We start from the raw sequence: 16,305 nt of genomic DNA on the forward strand, positions 1-16,305 counted from the left end.
TGAATGGCCCTTTCAGTGTGCTGTTGGAACAATAATCCACCGTGCTTTTTTTCCTGTCTGGACTGCTAGTGATATGATTGAAAACACAAATGGCGGCCATCACACAGTATCCACCTGGGGTGAACCATTTCTGCATGGACCATTACTTCTTGATGCATTTTTCTTGCTTTAAGGATTGATTTTTGCATGATCTATGGAAGCATCACCAGCAGGCTCCCAATGACAGGTGCTACAGCGATTTAGTATTCCACTTCCATGAAATTAAGGGAGTTGTTGAGAAAAAGTCAAGCATCAGACTCAGTGATACTCTGGCATTTATGCTGCATCCATGTTCCCATTAGATGGTCCTATTTTTCAGAGCTTGGAAAAATTTGAAAACAGACACTAAGACAGACAATGTGTTGATTTGTATTACTCAGAACTTATCGAGGTTACCTACAACAAGCAAATTAAACTTTTAACATACTTCAAATGAAAGGTGAGGAAAAGGATGCTTAGTGCATGGCCCAGCTTTTGCAACTTCAAGTGTATCCACTCAAATAGTTCAGGGCTTCTGTTTATTCCACTTCCTGTTGTTGTTGTTTTTTCTGCCTTGTTAATTATGATTTTGTTTCACGGACAGCGTTGGATTTTTTTCCCTCCCTCGCGTCGTTTTTTATTCCTGTCAGCAGTTCACTGTACAAAGTTAATTTTCTAGAACATTCCTGTTTAAAAAAAACTCCCTTTTGCACTATTTAAGACGAGAGAAAATATGAAGTCAGGCCGTGCAATATGTCGCACTGAAGGCAGCGAGCAGCGTTGAACTGCTAGTCTAATAACGATGATTTTAAATGTATTTTAAATATGTAAAATAAATCTTTTTTTATTTTTTTTTAATTAAAATAAATCACTGTAGCATCGGTGGATTTCTGACTTCATGCAGGACTCAACAGCTTTGATTCTAGTTGCCTCATAATCATTGTTTGCTTCCTGCAAACTATTCACTGCATTCTTCATCATGAAGCCATATTACTTTTAAAGTGCATTTCCCCATCTTATTCTCCTTCTCTTAAGTGGTTTGTGAATGTGTAATACGCTGCTGTAAATTCCATGGATAATCATGTGAACACGCAAATTCACAAAAAAGAATATTAAAAAATCATATGACACTTACTAACCAGTGTAGAGTCGTAAAAGTATTACCCAGTGAATGCCATTTGAAATGTAAGACCTCTCGCAGGTTTTTTAAGACATTTCTTGACCTTAGAATTTGAAAATCTAATGTTACATTTTTGAAGGCTCCGCAGGAACCCTGTAGTGCTGCAAATATGTACTCAGACCCTTCAACGGGTCATCCCGATTTGGGAGGGCTTTTCCTAATCTGATACTCGATGTTCTGATTATTCCAATGAACACAGTGTCATTCCCTAGCATGGGTCAACCTCCTAAATAATTGATGACGACCCAAATGGGGAAATCAGGGTTTTAAAAGCTACCCAAGGGTCTTTCAACACCAGTCTTGCAGGCTAGACAGCACTCCTTTATGATGTGCAGAATTTGTGAAGTAGCCCTTTAAATTATGTCATTATGAACCCCAGCATCCATTGTTCGCCTTGTCAGCCAAGCTAGTAAACTAATAAGATCAAAAACAGTACAAAAGAGGGTTTTCACAATCCAAGCCATAGATTTGAAGGTCTCAATAAAAAGTTTTTAAAATAACTATTTCCCAAAAGAGGCTGACATTACATATTAATCATTACTTTATGTTTCTACCATGTTGAACATTACGCATCGTTTAAGATGTCTGCTCTGCTGCAAGCACACTGTGACTGATAATTGCACAATTGCTCACACTCGAGTTGACACAACACTTGAGGGCAGGTTTTCTAGTAACTGGTGTCAAATATGCATTCCAGTAATCAGCTTGTACAGTGTGGCTCTTAATGCAGTTAACATGGCGTCTACATCACCCACAGAGTGTGATGTTCAAACACTGGAGTCTGTTTGTAAGTAACACACAGACATTTCCTGCAGTTGCTGTCTTCAGTGAGATTAATAATGGTGTAATTAGCTCAGTGCCCTTTCAAATGTGGAAATGTCCACAGGCTGGACAAACAGGCGTACCATTATATCAACAGAGAGAGTCTAATCAGGGCGCTGAAGCCACCTTTGTCCTTTCAGAACTCCTGCAGTTAGGTTGTTTTCAGGCAGTTGAAGACCTGTGTTGGATAATCCATCTGTTTTGTACTGGAAAGAGTCTACAAGCCTGTGGAGCCAGAGGTAGTCAAAACATCCAATTTTAGAGATCGATGGCGAAAAGAATTCCCAGTATCAGTTTAAGGGGAACAAAATAACCAGTTATGTCTGGCCCATTGGACAATTTAAAGACCCCACATAGGATGACACATAACCATAGATTGATTTTGTTCCTTTAGTGTGTAGAGAGCAGCAATGTGATCAAAACAGAAACACCACACAAACACATTTCATTCATGAGCAACCAGAGTCCTGACTCTCAAAACTTGGAAATGTCGCTACATTTCTCACGGTCGAACTCGCCTCTGGAGTAAACAAACATGGCCGACAATGGGCAGGAAGGAAGTGTTGGCAAAGGTACTTTTAACTGAAAATTCACAGAGAAAACAGTGAAACTATGGATGAATTAGTGCAGACAGCATTAACATGGTCTGTATGAGTAGGTGAGTGCTTCCTTCTTCGGTAAGCTTGCTTCCCAATTGGCTATCGTTTCCTTCTATGACAAAATGTTCCCAGCTGAAGTATTGAACATTCAGTGCTTACTATTTGAAATTCCTTTCAATCTGCTCCTCCTGAGCAGATGGGATCACTCTTAACACACCTCACATCACAGGATAATCTGGTGCGGTAATCTTTAGAGCCCTTGTAAATCAGGACTTTGCTTTGGATTTCCTCAGGTGGCAATAAGGCCCAAATTCGGTCCATTCATCTTGTAGTGTGTATAACCCCATTTAGGGATATGGTGAATTATATTTTTTATGTGGATTGTGCACTCATACGTCATTGCTTATAGATCTTGATATGCCGATATCAGCTAGATGATATCGTCCAAATGATATATCAGTCTCTGAAAGTCTGGTTCAGGATCTTTTGGTGGTGTTGAGTCAACATGGCTCAATGTAGCTCTTGGAAAATGTGTCAAGTGATTATCCAGTAAACTAATCAATTACTTTGTATTGTAAAATTCCAGCCATACATCAAGTCAAAAAGGCTAACTGCAATATGTTCCTACAGTTGATTTTATTCCTCTTCCTGCCAGACTGACTAAGCAATATCAAGGCCGTTGTTTTTGCCCCTGCTAAAACATGTTTTTTTACCATGTTGTATTTATCAAAACCAGATAAATGAGTAATGAAAAGACTCATTACTTGCGGCCCCAGTTTTGAGTGTTTTGGGTTTTGACTGCCAGGGCAGCTGGTGGACTATGATTTTCATATGTTGTCATGCAATTCCAGACTGTTCCACTTGCCAGATTAAATTAGGCAATTTTATGTTCAGTACATCTCAAATTCGAGCACCAGCTATTAGGGATCATTTGGAGCTCAGTCAGCTGCCTCATTTTGCTTCGACCATTGGAAGAGATGACAGACAGACAGACAGACAGAGGGACTGCTTTGAAATCTCACATGTCCTCAAGAGAGGCCTTCACCCTAGCAGAGAGACAGGACTGACATGATAGATGGATGTTCTGCTGGGTCGTCTGAGACGGATCCATGCACACTAGGTGATGCACTTTGTGTGCTCTATGCCAATATTTGCTAAATTTTAGTTGGACTTAACAATTCTGACTTGAGGCATTTATCAACTAGAAGTTTCAAATATTTTCTTCGCTGAGCAGCTGAAATATGACAATTCACTGAATATTAATTAATTCTGAGATGTCATTGTGGACATTTCTTTTAAAAACATAAAAAAGCTGAAAGATAACTGACAGATGGTGTGATAATGATTATAAACATATATTGTAATATACAGTAGCCCTAGTCCAGTCCACATGGCTAAAAAAAAAAACACAGCTGTACACCACTGGAACAGAAATGTCCCCAGGCATAAATCAAAGGGGGGGACATCAAAACTTCTCCCTTAGCACAGCTTTCAAGATCACACATGAGGATAACATTTGCATATTCTCTGCATCAATGTCAGAGCCCATAGCAGCCAAAAGCTTCCTATAAAGTGGAGCTATAAGGGTGGAAAAACATCATGCACAGCTTGTTTGCCCACCAGTATGCTAATGAATCACATGACTCATGCCATTTTTTTTTAAATTTGCAAACAGATCAGAAAAGGTGATCACCTTGCAAAAAGAAAAAGAAAAAAAGAAAAAAGCAATGCTGAAGATTTGCACCCATACAATTCTCTTGCAATGCTCATAAGCAGCCAGTAAATGCAACATTAAGATGGACAGCTTAGCATCTGGCACTTCACCTTATACCCACACGACTGTCAAAGCACTGAGCGTTTAGATGACTGAGGCATCTAGTCAAAACGTCTTCTTCTTTTTTTTTCCCTCTCCTCCCGCAACAGAGAGATGGCTGTTGCGGGGAGAGGAAGCTGTGGACTTGTACATACAGAGAGGCTGCAGTCAATGAGTGGACTCCTGTTTCCTGCAGTGCGCGTAAATTCCAGTCTGGCTACAGTGGTGCGGCACGCGCATCGAGAGGGATCGGATAGCCTCCAACTCCCACACTCTCTCTCATAGCAGCCTGTCTATCATACATAACTACACCGAGGCGCTGCTGTGTGCAACAACACCCCGGGGGACAAGACAGAGGCGCGTGCGAGTCGAGCACACTCATTACAGCCGCAAAATGACTTGAGGGAAAAGTGCGCACTCTTGCACTTCTCTACCCTCCTCGCGTCTGTTCTATTTCTGCACGGTGCCAAATTTCGCGAGGCGCAATTGCTAAAATGCGCACACTGTCAAACTCACTAGACTCATGTATTTGCCAGCTTCTTTTTTTTTTTTTTTAAACACAACACAGTATAGGCGGGGGCACGTACGCCCGCGCCACACACAGTCACGCGCACAGGTGCAAACGCAAAACTTACACTACAACACAGATAAAAAAAAAAAGCCGGACAAACTTATTTATATGTCTTACCTGTCCGCGTGCACTCCTCTGAACACACATGTCATCTGATTAAAGGCGAAAAAGACGCACGAGTTTGAGTATGTTCCTCATTCCTGCCTTCCCTCTCCCTTCAATTTCCTCCCCCGACCGCGGTCATCCTCTCCCGGGCAGAGCTTGACTGCACGACTAGCGGAGAGCCGATACTCTCTCTTCCCTTCTCGTGTGTGTATGTGAATGTGTGTGTGTGTGGATATGTGAATGTGTGTGTGTGTGTGTGCGGGGCGACGGGACGAGCAAGCCGAGCCGGTGCTTGTGTGCGCATCTCTCCTCCGAAGCATCCTCCAATCCTGCCTGGCTACTGCGGCGGCTCAGGCCGAGCAAGGCGCCCGATTGGTCGGTTTGCAGATCAATCCCTGGTTATCTGGATCTCGGACCGGCCTCCCCCGTGCTTCCCCCTACCTCTCTCTCTCTCTCCCTCTCCATTATCTCCCTCTCCTCCTTTGCTCCTCTCTTCCTCTGTTAACACGTGATTATATAAGATAGTGATCAGGAGGCGATACGTTATCCCTATCTCATTTTCTTACAGACACACACACAACTCTCGACACACCACCTGACTGTCCCAGTAGAATTTAAAGCCTCAACAAGAATACATTTATTTTGATGCAACAAAAAAATGGAGTTTACCAGGTAAAAACCTGAAATTAAATTACTGATCTAAATATCATCCCATTCATTCTTGTTGGAATTCTGCTCATATCTAAAAAAAAAAAAAAAAATGTATCAGTACAGAGTGAGGTAGTTATTTGGCCTCTCTGTCTAAATTGCAGTTTTATTTTGAAAGCTTTACAAAAAAAAGAGTCTCTGACTCAAACTCTGGGTAAATTACACTGACCGAGCGCTGCAGAGTAAACGTTGCACTGATTTTATTCCATTTTACTGGCACAACTGGAGATAAGTGTTTGAAACCCTTTTATCGCCATGCCAGAAAAACTGTGTTATTGTCCTATTTCCATTAGCCTCTCTCAAAAAAATCTCCCTCTAAAGGCTTTCAAACTGTTTGAAAATGAAGAAAAAGATGGCTGTGAATAACTGCATTCAAAGTTCACAATGACACAACAAAATACCTGACCTTCCTGTCCGTTTATGGGATAAAATTTATGAGCAAAACACGCATATAACATAAGGGGGTATTTAGTGAATACTCTGAAATGTGTTGCATGGATCCAGGGGCGTAACCAGGAATTTCTGTGCCCCTGATAACATATCAGACCAGTCCTTTTCAATACCACACATTTTGAAAAAGTATTGAAGCTTTAAAAAGATACCACTGCCTGTTTCCTAAGACAGGTGCCTTAAAGAAAAGATTGGATCCATCAATAAATTGGAGAGAAACTCCCGCACACTGTCTGAATTGCACAAATACATGAACGTGAAACATTATTACCCAATATTGGGTGACAAGGACTTCTATTATTGTTGCCGTGGCATCAAAACAGGTATCGATATCGTTCAATTCATACAAGCATTGTACCAGATCTTAAAACTCTAAAACTGTGAAACTTAGCAACAACTTTGTGTTACACACTTAAAAACTCTGCTGCAGTTTTAATAACAATTAATTAAACTATTTAATATAATGCTTTTTTTTGGCCTTTGAATTGTTTTTCGGCATGTAAAAGATTTGTTAAATTATTTTTTTCAGGGTTAAAATGTTTTAGTTTTTTTGTTTCGAGGTAAGAAAGAGTTAAGCATGCTCATTTATTCTGCCAATTTGACCTTCATGACAGTAATTACTGAGAGTCACAAGGTAAAACTAAAACTATATATTTCACTGGGTAGTCAGTCCGTTTTTCCACCAACTACAGCACCCATGCACGGATCTCCTTAATAGGAGTTTTAACAAGTTAAATTATGTTGCCCCATATTTCAGAAACATCCTATTTTACGTCTTAAAGAGGTCATATTATGCCCTTTTTGGGGTTCGTATATTTAATCTATGTACCTACTAAAGTATGTTCACAACAGCTAAAGTTATAAAAAAGTGTCTGTTTTCATGTTCTGCCGCTCCATGCACCGGCTCGCTTCTGACTCTCTCTCCAAGGCTCTGAAGTGTCCACGTTCAGAGTCCCCACGTGTGCCAAGTCTGATCTGATTGGTCGGCCTGTCGGCTCTGCCGTGATTGGTCAGTCGCTCAGCCACTCTGGCTCCGAGGGCCGGGGAGCAAAAACATTAGCACCTTAGCACTACTGTGCTACCGCAGACTACAGCATATCGTGGGCGTGCTACAGAAGTTAACGGGCGTGCAACATGAGCTGCTGGGCTTACCACAACGAGCCAATGGGCTTAGATCAGTGATCTCACACTGACAAGACGTCACACTGTCAAATTTATTTTGAGGGGGGCTAGAACCGAGCGTTACATGCAGCTAATGCTGCAGCTAACAGGAGGACGTAGCAGAAGCTGCGTTTCCGCAGACTTTGAATTTTTGCACATAGATGTGCCTAAACATGCACAGGACACTTGTAAAACACACTAAAGAGCATATAAAACCAGAAAAAGAAGAATATGGGCCCTTTAAGATAGAAATGTAAAGTTTAAAAACTATATTTTCCTTGCTCATTTTTCAGACACAAAAGTAATTTGATAATTCTATTTAAGCCTACTCCATCCTCTTATAATAGATTAGTTAACCTAAATACTTGATCCATCATTGCTTGTCGACTTTAATGACTGTTAACAACTAATGCTGCTTTTCTTAGTTTGCTGAGCTAAAAAGTGTAACGATCAATTTTCCTCATTGAAACACAAGGAGTCATTGAAACAAACAAAAGTGAAACAAAAAGATCAACAAATTAGTTTAAAGGTGGTTGAAACATCTGTGGAGATTATTTTTACATTAGGATTAACAGGAAATAAGAGAGAAAGACTTGGCTTCAATAAGAGAAACAAATATCAGCCATAAAGGTACTTATGGAACAGGTTAGGCATTCAGTCATAAATGATCTAACATATTTCTGAACAACATCAAGTTTCTTTCATGTTTTTCTGGTTAAGAATTTTTTTTTTTTGAGTTGTGAGGAGTTGAGTGTTACTTTCATCCCCCAGAATCTTGATGCGCCATCAGCAAAGCACGGCTGCCAATTACTCCAGTAAGTTCAGAACAGTTGGAAGAGTGAGGTCAACATCTAAGCGCGGGAATTCAGGAGAGAAAGTGTGAACATTTATGAAGTTTAATTTGCTCAATTTTTGCCTTGCTTAAGAAAAAAAAAAAAAACACCCCTTCCCAAAAAAAAGAATCTTTCAAAAGTCAGAAAGAAAGATTTGCTTTTGTGGACTTTGAGAGTCTCATACAAAGGGAAACACATATTCATGTACTCCTTCACAATCTTTTCTGAAACGTTTGGAGCCAAAAATCTCTTCATGAAGGTCAAACTAATATTAAGACATTTTCTAGTAATTACTCATTATAAATACGTTTCCAATATTTTCTTTTCATCCCTATTTTGCAAAAGCTGTATTGAAACATATTGAAACGTGTTGTTCAAATTGAAACAGAAAGTTGGCCTCTGTTGTTGTTGCACTACAGTATCCTTGCTATCACTCATCCCACCCAAATGTAGACCTTAGTTTCTCCTGCTTACAGACAGCAGGGTGCATCAGCAGTCAGGCACAGCGTCGAGGTGCATAAGAGATGCACTGAGACTTTAATAAAGAATGACTTTGTGTTTTGAACTGTGTTTGCTCTGCTCTTCTGAAATACACAACAGGATCTGCAGACTTGTCTGCATCTATGAAAAACCCTTTCCTTCTCGAGTGTCTAACACATCTGGTGTCGCCCTCAGTCTGTCACAAGGTCGGTTCCCCAGGGGGGCTTTTCAATGATGTTCGGTGTCTGAGCCATAATCTGACTGGGGATTGAGTGCACAGACAACACACACCATGGACAATCACTAACCCAACCATTTCTTTTAATAGCACAGATAAAAACATTTTATTAGTTGTATTAAATCTAACCATCTCAAATTAGAACAATGCTGTCATCATAATGAAAACCATTTGATAGGTAGTCATTGTACTGTACTGATACATTTAGAATGAATTAGTACAGCAGCTATTAGTAGCAATTCCTACTTCCTTATGCATCGGCCATTGACGTGACAGCTGGTGTTTCCTTGGTAACGATAAACATGTTGTGTCTGTCATGGCGTCTCTGTAATGTCGGCCGCAAAGAAAGACTCGACCCGTTACAACTATGAAATTAAAGATTTCTCTGGATTTGATAACTGTTAGAAATATTAGAGGTAATATAAGTTCTCGTCAAAAAATATATAACATAGGTTTAATCCATTTTTATATAAATGAGGATATCATCACCTGCTTCTACATCTCTGTACAGCATTTGAATAAGAACTCATGTTCAGAGAGAATATTTTGCAATATTAAACAATACTTTGAAACATATTTGTATGCTTGCTGGAGCTTAGTAAAACTATAACAGGACATCTTAAAGTGCATCTGTATAAGAAGTGTTACAAAGATCAATGCGCCTCTCGAGGCTATAATACAGTACATGTAAACACCCGACTGACAACAAGTAAACAAAAAACAAAATAGATGACATGATGGTTTGATGCACCATGAGCAACAAGGCACACCTAATGTGTCCTGACAGCATATCAGGACAGAGGTTTAGTCAGTATCTCTTACATAACGTCTCAGATGGATGACTTATAATACGGGACACACTTTTTCAGTCCTCCAAAAAAAAAAACTTTTGTCAGACACAAATGGAAAAATTCTCAGTCTGTGCCTCTTCCATCCTTCGTTACAAACATGTTCTCTCTCACAGCGCTTCAAAATATTTTGTTCAAGGTACCACTCAAGTGAGAGTTTGGCGCATGCTGGGCTCTTTTGGTCAAGTTAGAAAAAAATCAATGTCCAAACAGATTATTATTTTGAGGTTAAAAATGAAAAAACATTCAACTTGGATTGTCAAAATAAAACTGGCTGACAAACTTGTTACCTCCAATCTGCACTCTCCGTGAAAAATGAACTGTAGTTCCTGAAGTGTCCACTTGGGGCTGGCTCTAAAAGCCAAGGAAACCCCATTAGATCCCATATTAAGATGCCAATGTTTACAGCAGCATCAAACAATTTTCTGCTGATAATATGTCAACACTCACGCACTTTAACTTATGTCAATACTGTCCATTTACAACTCTGTTTCTGCACATTTACATCTAATCTTCCATATTTAAGACTAGTAATGCTTAGTTAAATCCTGGTTGTATATATTTTCATACTTAGTTTTGATATTTTTAGTGCTTAATTACTTTGTATTTAATATTATATTGTGTTTAAATTTGCTAAGATTGTGTTTTTTGCTCATATTGTGTGTTTGGATAACCTGCTGCTGTAACGCCACAATTTCCCAGTTTGGGATCAATAAAGGAATTCTATTCTATTCTATAATTTCACAGGCTGGAACAACAAATGTTTTTTTTCTCCTTTTCATACACATTGTACAGTATGTCATTTAAAAAAAAAAAGAACTATTCCATTTTTATAATAGTCCTGCCTTAACTGCAACTCATTATCTGTTTCTAAATTGATCGACAGTTTGGCCGAGACAGAATTTCCTATCATGCGACATCCATTGTTTGCCTTTAAAACACCACTTCAGAAAACATTGAATGATACTATTGAGAGCACTTCCATGTTAGATACAGTCTGTGGTCACATTTGAATAATGTTGGATGGGCAACAATCACTACCACATGGCTGACTTAGTGAACTGGTTCAATTTAGATTGTGTTTGCACAAAATTAACTCAGTAAGGTTAATGAATAAAATGGATTAAATGAGCATCAGCATATGTTTTCTTGTTAGGCAACCAAGGGAATGTATATGACGTGACTGGCTTTTACTTTATGTAACCTACAAAGAACTTCCCTTCAAAAACAAATCAACATTAACTCCTTGTTTCACACTGACTAGATCTGCTCTCCTAGATTAGAGTGCCGACTTTGTTCCACCCGTCAATCTCCCCCAACCCAACTATCTCCAACTTGTGCATTATTCATGCTAAATCACCTGACTCCCCGCCACAATAAAACAATACGCTAGCAGACAGCATGAAAACATAAGCCTAAAGAAGGTACCAGCAGTGTCATATTTGGACATGTTGGCCACTGACCAAGCTGCCATATTTGAAGTCTTGGGTGTGAGAAAGGACTGTCTGTGCACGCCACCCGTCAGCTACAGTACATGACACTTGCGTTTCCTTGGTATGAAAATAAAAATAACTTTGAACAAGTAACACATTTCTGCTATGATACTGTTTTGCACTCTTAGTTTGACAAGGTGCTCTTATTCCTTGACTTTCCCCTCTTTTTTTGTGTCTCTGTTTTTGTGTCTGTCAATCAATTAGTCAGTCAGTCAGTCTGTCAGTCACTCTCTTTCTATCTCTCTTTCTCCTCCTACATCTCCCTCTCACACACACACACACACTCTCCCTCACATCACTCAGGTACCCTTGGGCCAGCTGTTAAGTCTGCCTATGAATTCAGTCGTGCTTTGGCTCTCTCTGGATCCAAAGGGAAACTTAATGAATAATGAACGGGGCAGTGAACGAGTTGGGTGGGAGGGTAAGGGGGGAGGGAGATGAGGAGATGGGCAGCAAGAGAGAGTGAGGGGGAAAGAGTGAGAGAGAGGCCCTTCAGGACCAGGACACGTTGGAGAGATGGAGGGAGGGCAACTTGTTAGTGTTCACCCATCAATTAGGCCACAGAGGAGACATGAGGAGAATGGAGGGTGATGCGTCATGAGCACAGGCAGGAGAGAGAGAGGAGGAGGAAGAAGGAGGGGGGGGGGGTGTATATAAACTAAAGAGCTTGGTTGCTGAGGAGACAGATTAGGCATCAGAGACGAGGCGGCGAGCGACGGGATGAGAGTCGGAAGGAAGTGGACATGCGAAAAGACAAGGGTCTCGAAGACATCAGCGGCTCCCCTCAACGCGTTGCCTCCAGCTTCATCTATCATCCAGGCCTAGTTCTCTCTGCCAACACAACTGTGTCCCTGGTCCACATCCAGAGTTGGCATCCAGCTTCAAAAACACACCAACGTGGATGTGCTCTGTATATTTAAAAAAAAAAAAAAAAAAAAAGGAACAACTCTTCTTGAAACTGCAGGCAGGTGTTATAAAAAGAAAAAGAATCAGACTTCCTGACACTAAAAGTTTACATTGCTGCTAATGCCAACGCTGGACTTGAAATACGTTTCTTGCCGTGTTCATTTTGGCAGCTCTTTTAGATTAAGTCACACATTTAATTAATGTGTAACAAACCACAGTCTTACCCTAACCTTAACCAAAGTGCTTATGTTGCTTAAACCCCAACCACAAATTGTTTCTCAGGATGCAAACCCCCCAGTCTCTGGTGTCAAAGTCCTGCACTTTACAGCCTCTGTAGGACACTTCATTCATTTGTGTTGCCATGGGACATAAAGCAGTCAGAGATTACGTTTCTCACCACAACATTTGAAACATAGTAACATAATAAAAAATCATTCCTGTGAGACACGGTTAAAGTGATGTGCTGTTAAATATAAAGATGTTACAGCTGAGTGGTTGGTGGTTATGCCCGATGTTCTGTTAAAGACCACGACCTTCCTGAACCCTAAACCAAGATTTTTTTGTCAGATTTAGTTAACTTTCTAAAGCAGTAATCTAATGTGATACAGGGCTGCAAATATAGTCAGTTATCAAACTTCTGTGTGTTCAATTGTGTTGGAACAAACTGTTGTTAGCCTGGCATTTCACAAGCTTTTTAATCTTTCACTTAAGTTTTCACTTGAGGGTTGTAGCGTAATATCGTTTGTTCATTCCTTCAGACACACCTCATTGACTCAGGAAATAGTGTAAAATCTTTTATTTGAAGAGCAAGGTTGTGATGACATTCTGCCTAACGTTGACTGATGAAACAGTACTTTCTGTCTGGGAAGTCCCAACAGTATCCTACCAGCAACTGTCCCGGAGTTTGACAGTTTTTTGTTGTTGTTGCGTCAGTCTCTAATCTCTGAGGGATCCAGTAGCCGTGAGAACCAGGCACATCTGATATCTGATGTTTAATTTGCTCTGGCTAAATTGTCTAGCCCCCTTCAAGTTTAGATAGATTTTAATCCTGCCTAACTCAGGGCAAACCGATCACAATTGTTTAGTAAATATGTGGAAGGTTAAATGTCAGGAATTTTCATGAACAACCAAGATGTCTACCACTGATTTAGATCATTTTGAAGTAGCTTTCGTGTAAGTAATGTTAAGCTAAAAGCGGTTTAAATTGGATGTTGTTACTTTTCCTTGCAGCCTTCCACTAAAGGCGCAATCAAACTAGGCCCATTTTCCCCGTATTGCACCATAGCTCAATTACCCCCCCCTCCCCGGTCCCCCGCTGACCTGCACTCACATCGCCCAACCAGGCCTGAGCTTAGTTACCTCTTGTACATATAGTACGTCATCATGTTGTAATACTAGGCACGCATGTCCCAGTACCGCTCAAATTTCAAGTAAACACTTGAACTCTGCATGGGACCAATGTGAACCCTTTAGTTATTAAAAATGATTGTCGAGAGGGAAGGTTGCATCGATTATACATCATGTCCACGTGTACCCATTCCCTCGTGCATTAGCAACTGTATCGTGATGAAGACCCCCTCTTCCGACCGTGCCAAGGTCAAGGAAGTGCACCATGCCTGAGCAATGTACGGAGCACTCACACTTGTCAGACAAACTGGACTTATGAGGTCAAACGTGCTTGGTCGTAGTCGCCTGGTGTGAATGCGCCCCAAGTCACACATTGCATTTCTGTGTTGGTTGTTTGGTGTTGACCAATCTATAACGCTAACTTGAAATCACAAATGAAATAGTAAATACTTTGCATTTCATTTTATTTTATTTTTTAAAGATTTATTTTTGGCTTTTTGTGTCTTTAATGGAGAGATAGGACAGTGGATAGAGTTGGAAATCAGGGAGAGGGAGGGGGGGGGGGGTGATATGTGGGAAGGGAGCCACAGGCTGGATTTGAACCCTGGCCGCCCGCTTAGTAGACTAAAGCCTCCTTACATGGGGCGTCAGGCTAACCACTGTGCCACCAGCGCCCCACTACTTTGCATGTGTTTATTGGAACTCTGATGCTAAGCTAGCAGTCCAGTTGCCTTCACCTTGTCATTCAAACGAGGTTTACGTGTGTGTCACAGTGGAAAACGACAATGTATGTAGCCAATCATATCGCCAACAACTATTTACAATGCATCATTTTCCTGTTTTTTTCTTTAATTGTAATCAGCTGTTTAATGCAAACATACTGTCAAATTCCAAACTGATCTGGGAAAAGAGCAGCAACCAAAGAGTGGTAAAAAGGCTAAAAACACTTGAACCAAGTGCATGGATTTCACTGATGGTTTATTAATGAGGGCCAGGAGAGCTTCCTTACACATGAGTGTGAAACTCTGTAAACACAAATGCTTCTCCCATAACGACGAGCCGCACAGTGCTTTAAGGGGTTACTCAGGTATTGATCCAAAGGGCCATTTCTCTGCATGATGTCTATTTCCCTGACAGCCCTTTAATGACAGGTCAGTAAATCATTTTGCCAGGGGGGCTAATTGCTGAAGAGTCTTTAATGATACACTGAGATTACAATGTGTTCTTTGGACGCGTTTGCAAGCGCTTATCTGGTGACGGGCTGTGTGCAGAACATCCAGTGTGTGTTTTCTTTTTCCGTTTTCAGAAATGGTGCAAGCCGGTTCTGTGGATTCTGTGGACCCTCCATATATAAGAGACATTTGGTCAATTAATCACAGCTAAGCAGAACTGAGGGATTATGCACTTGACTGAATCTCATTTCAAGCTGCTGGTTCGGGTGGGTGTGTGCGCAGGAACTGCTGTGGACACAGACAAATGGTTGGAGGCAGCGGGCTCTGCCAGAGCTGGGAGACACATATCAGCAGGGTGGGACTGGGATTCTGTTTGCCTCCCGCCACACATCTAATTTATATGAGGATGACGGGCATCAAGGTTGTGCAATGTCCTGGCATTAGAAATCTATACACTCTTCCCTTCTTCAGTGGAGAATATTGTGAGTACCGTTTCCCATGAGCACTTACCCGGCGAAAACAAATTGGCGCTCAGGAATCAAACAAATAGCTGTTTTTTTTTGTTGCAGACTTGGAAAACACGTTGTTTCCTCTTTAGAATGCATGCAGCGTCTTACTAAAGATCTGCAGCGCTTTCAAAGAATTGACCACTCTCTCTATTGCACAATGGTTGTGCATGATGTGAGTATTTCTACAGTTTACATTTGAAGAAAGCAGGGATCAATCAGAATATTGATATGTAGGTGAAAATATAGGTTTCCAGTAGTAAATTCAGAGTTTAAAGTTTAGTTTTTCTAACCTAATGCATGTGTAACACTGAAGATGAATATATATTTGACTTTAAGAAATCTCCGGGGTTTCACATCCACAACCCACAATTCCTACTCTCATTAATTATGAATACACAAGATCTGATTTACAATACAAACGCAGACACTACTGGGTAGGAGGGTGGGCGGGAAGGAGGGGAGAATGTCAAGTGTCAATCTGTTTTACACAGGGGAAAGTTTACAATCAGCCTATTTACATCCTTATTTACATCTCATACAAACAAGTGGAGGCTGAAAAAGAGAAAAAATTGGAGATACAACAAATGGAAGAACTGATAAGAAAGTAAACAAAAACCGTTCACCCCCCCCCAAAAAAAAAGAAACAAAAAAATCAATGCAATGACAGACTGGAGTCATTGAGTTTCAAAACCATGTCTCTTTGAACTCATGTATCGAGTGGTACCATGTGGCTCGGCTCCGTCCCTCTGAGTGATGACTAAACACAGGAAATGGTTTGAGCGCGGAGACGCTGTGGAGAGTTATAACTCCTAATGGGCCGGCTGCTCCCCAACTGAACTACGGAACAGCTGCTAATGAAAACAAGAGGTACAATCAAAGAGGTGGGACGAGACTTTGAACTCCTTATCAGAGCGAGGGGAAACGTTTCCATAATCGAGTGATTGCTGTAAAGTAGCTCTGTGACTTTAGATGCCTTTTGAGCTTGATTAAACTGTTGTTTTTTCAAATCAGTCAGAGTACAAAAACACCAGAAGAGACCACACCACTGCCAT

The 16,305-nt window shown here is 40.7% G+C and overlaps 1 protein-coding gene across 2 annotated transcripts in view; it reads right to left on the reverse strand.

Annotated features, from left to right (window-relative positions):
- Positions 1-16,305, reverse strand: part of LOC132994606 (cadherin-18) — a 190,061-nt gene that overhangs the window by 95,156 nt on the left and 78,600 nt on the right. Inside the window, exon 1 of one of the 2 annotated variants that reach the window (XM_061065084.1) lies at positions 5,121-5,386. The exons of the other annotated variant lie outside the window; for it this stretch is intronic. The gene's annotated coding sequence lies outside the window, so the exon portion shown is untranslated. Of the gene's footprint in view, positions 1-5,120; positions 5,387-16,305 lie in introns of those variants that run through there. 2 annotated transcript variants of the gene reach the window in all.

Source organism: Labrus mixtus, chromosome 19 (assembly GCF_963584025.1).
Source record: "Labrus mixtus chromosome 19, fLabMix1.1, whole genome shotgun sequence".
Lineage (NCBI taxonomy): Eukaryota > Metazoa > Chordata > Actinopteri > Labriformes > Labridae > Labrus > Labrus mixtus.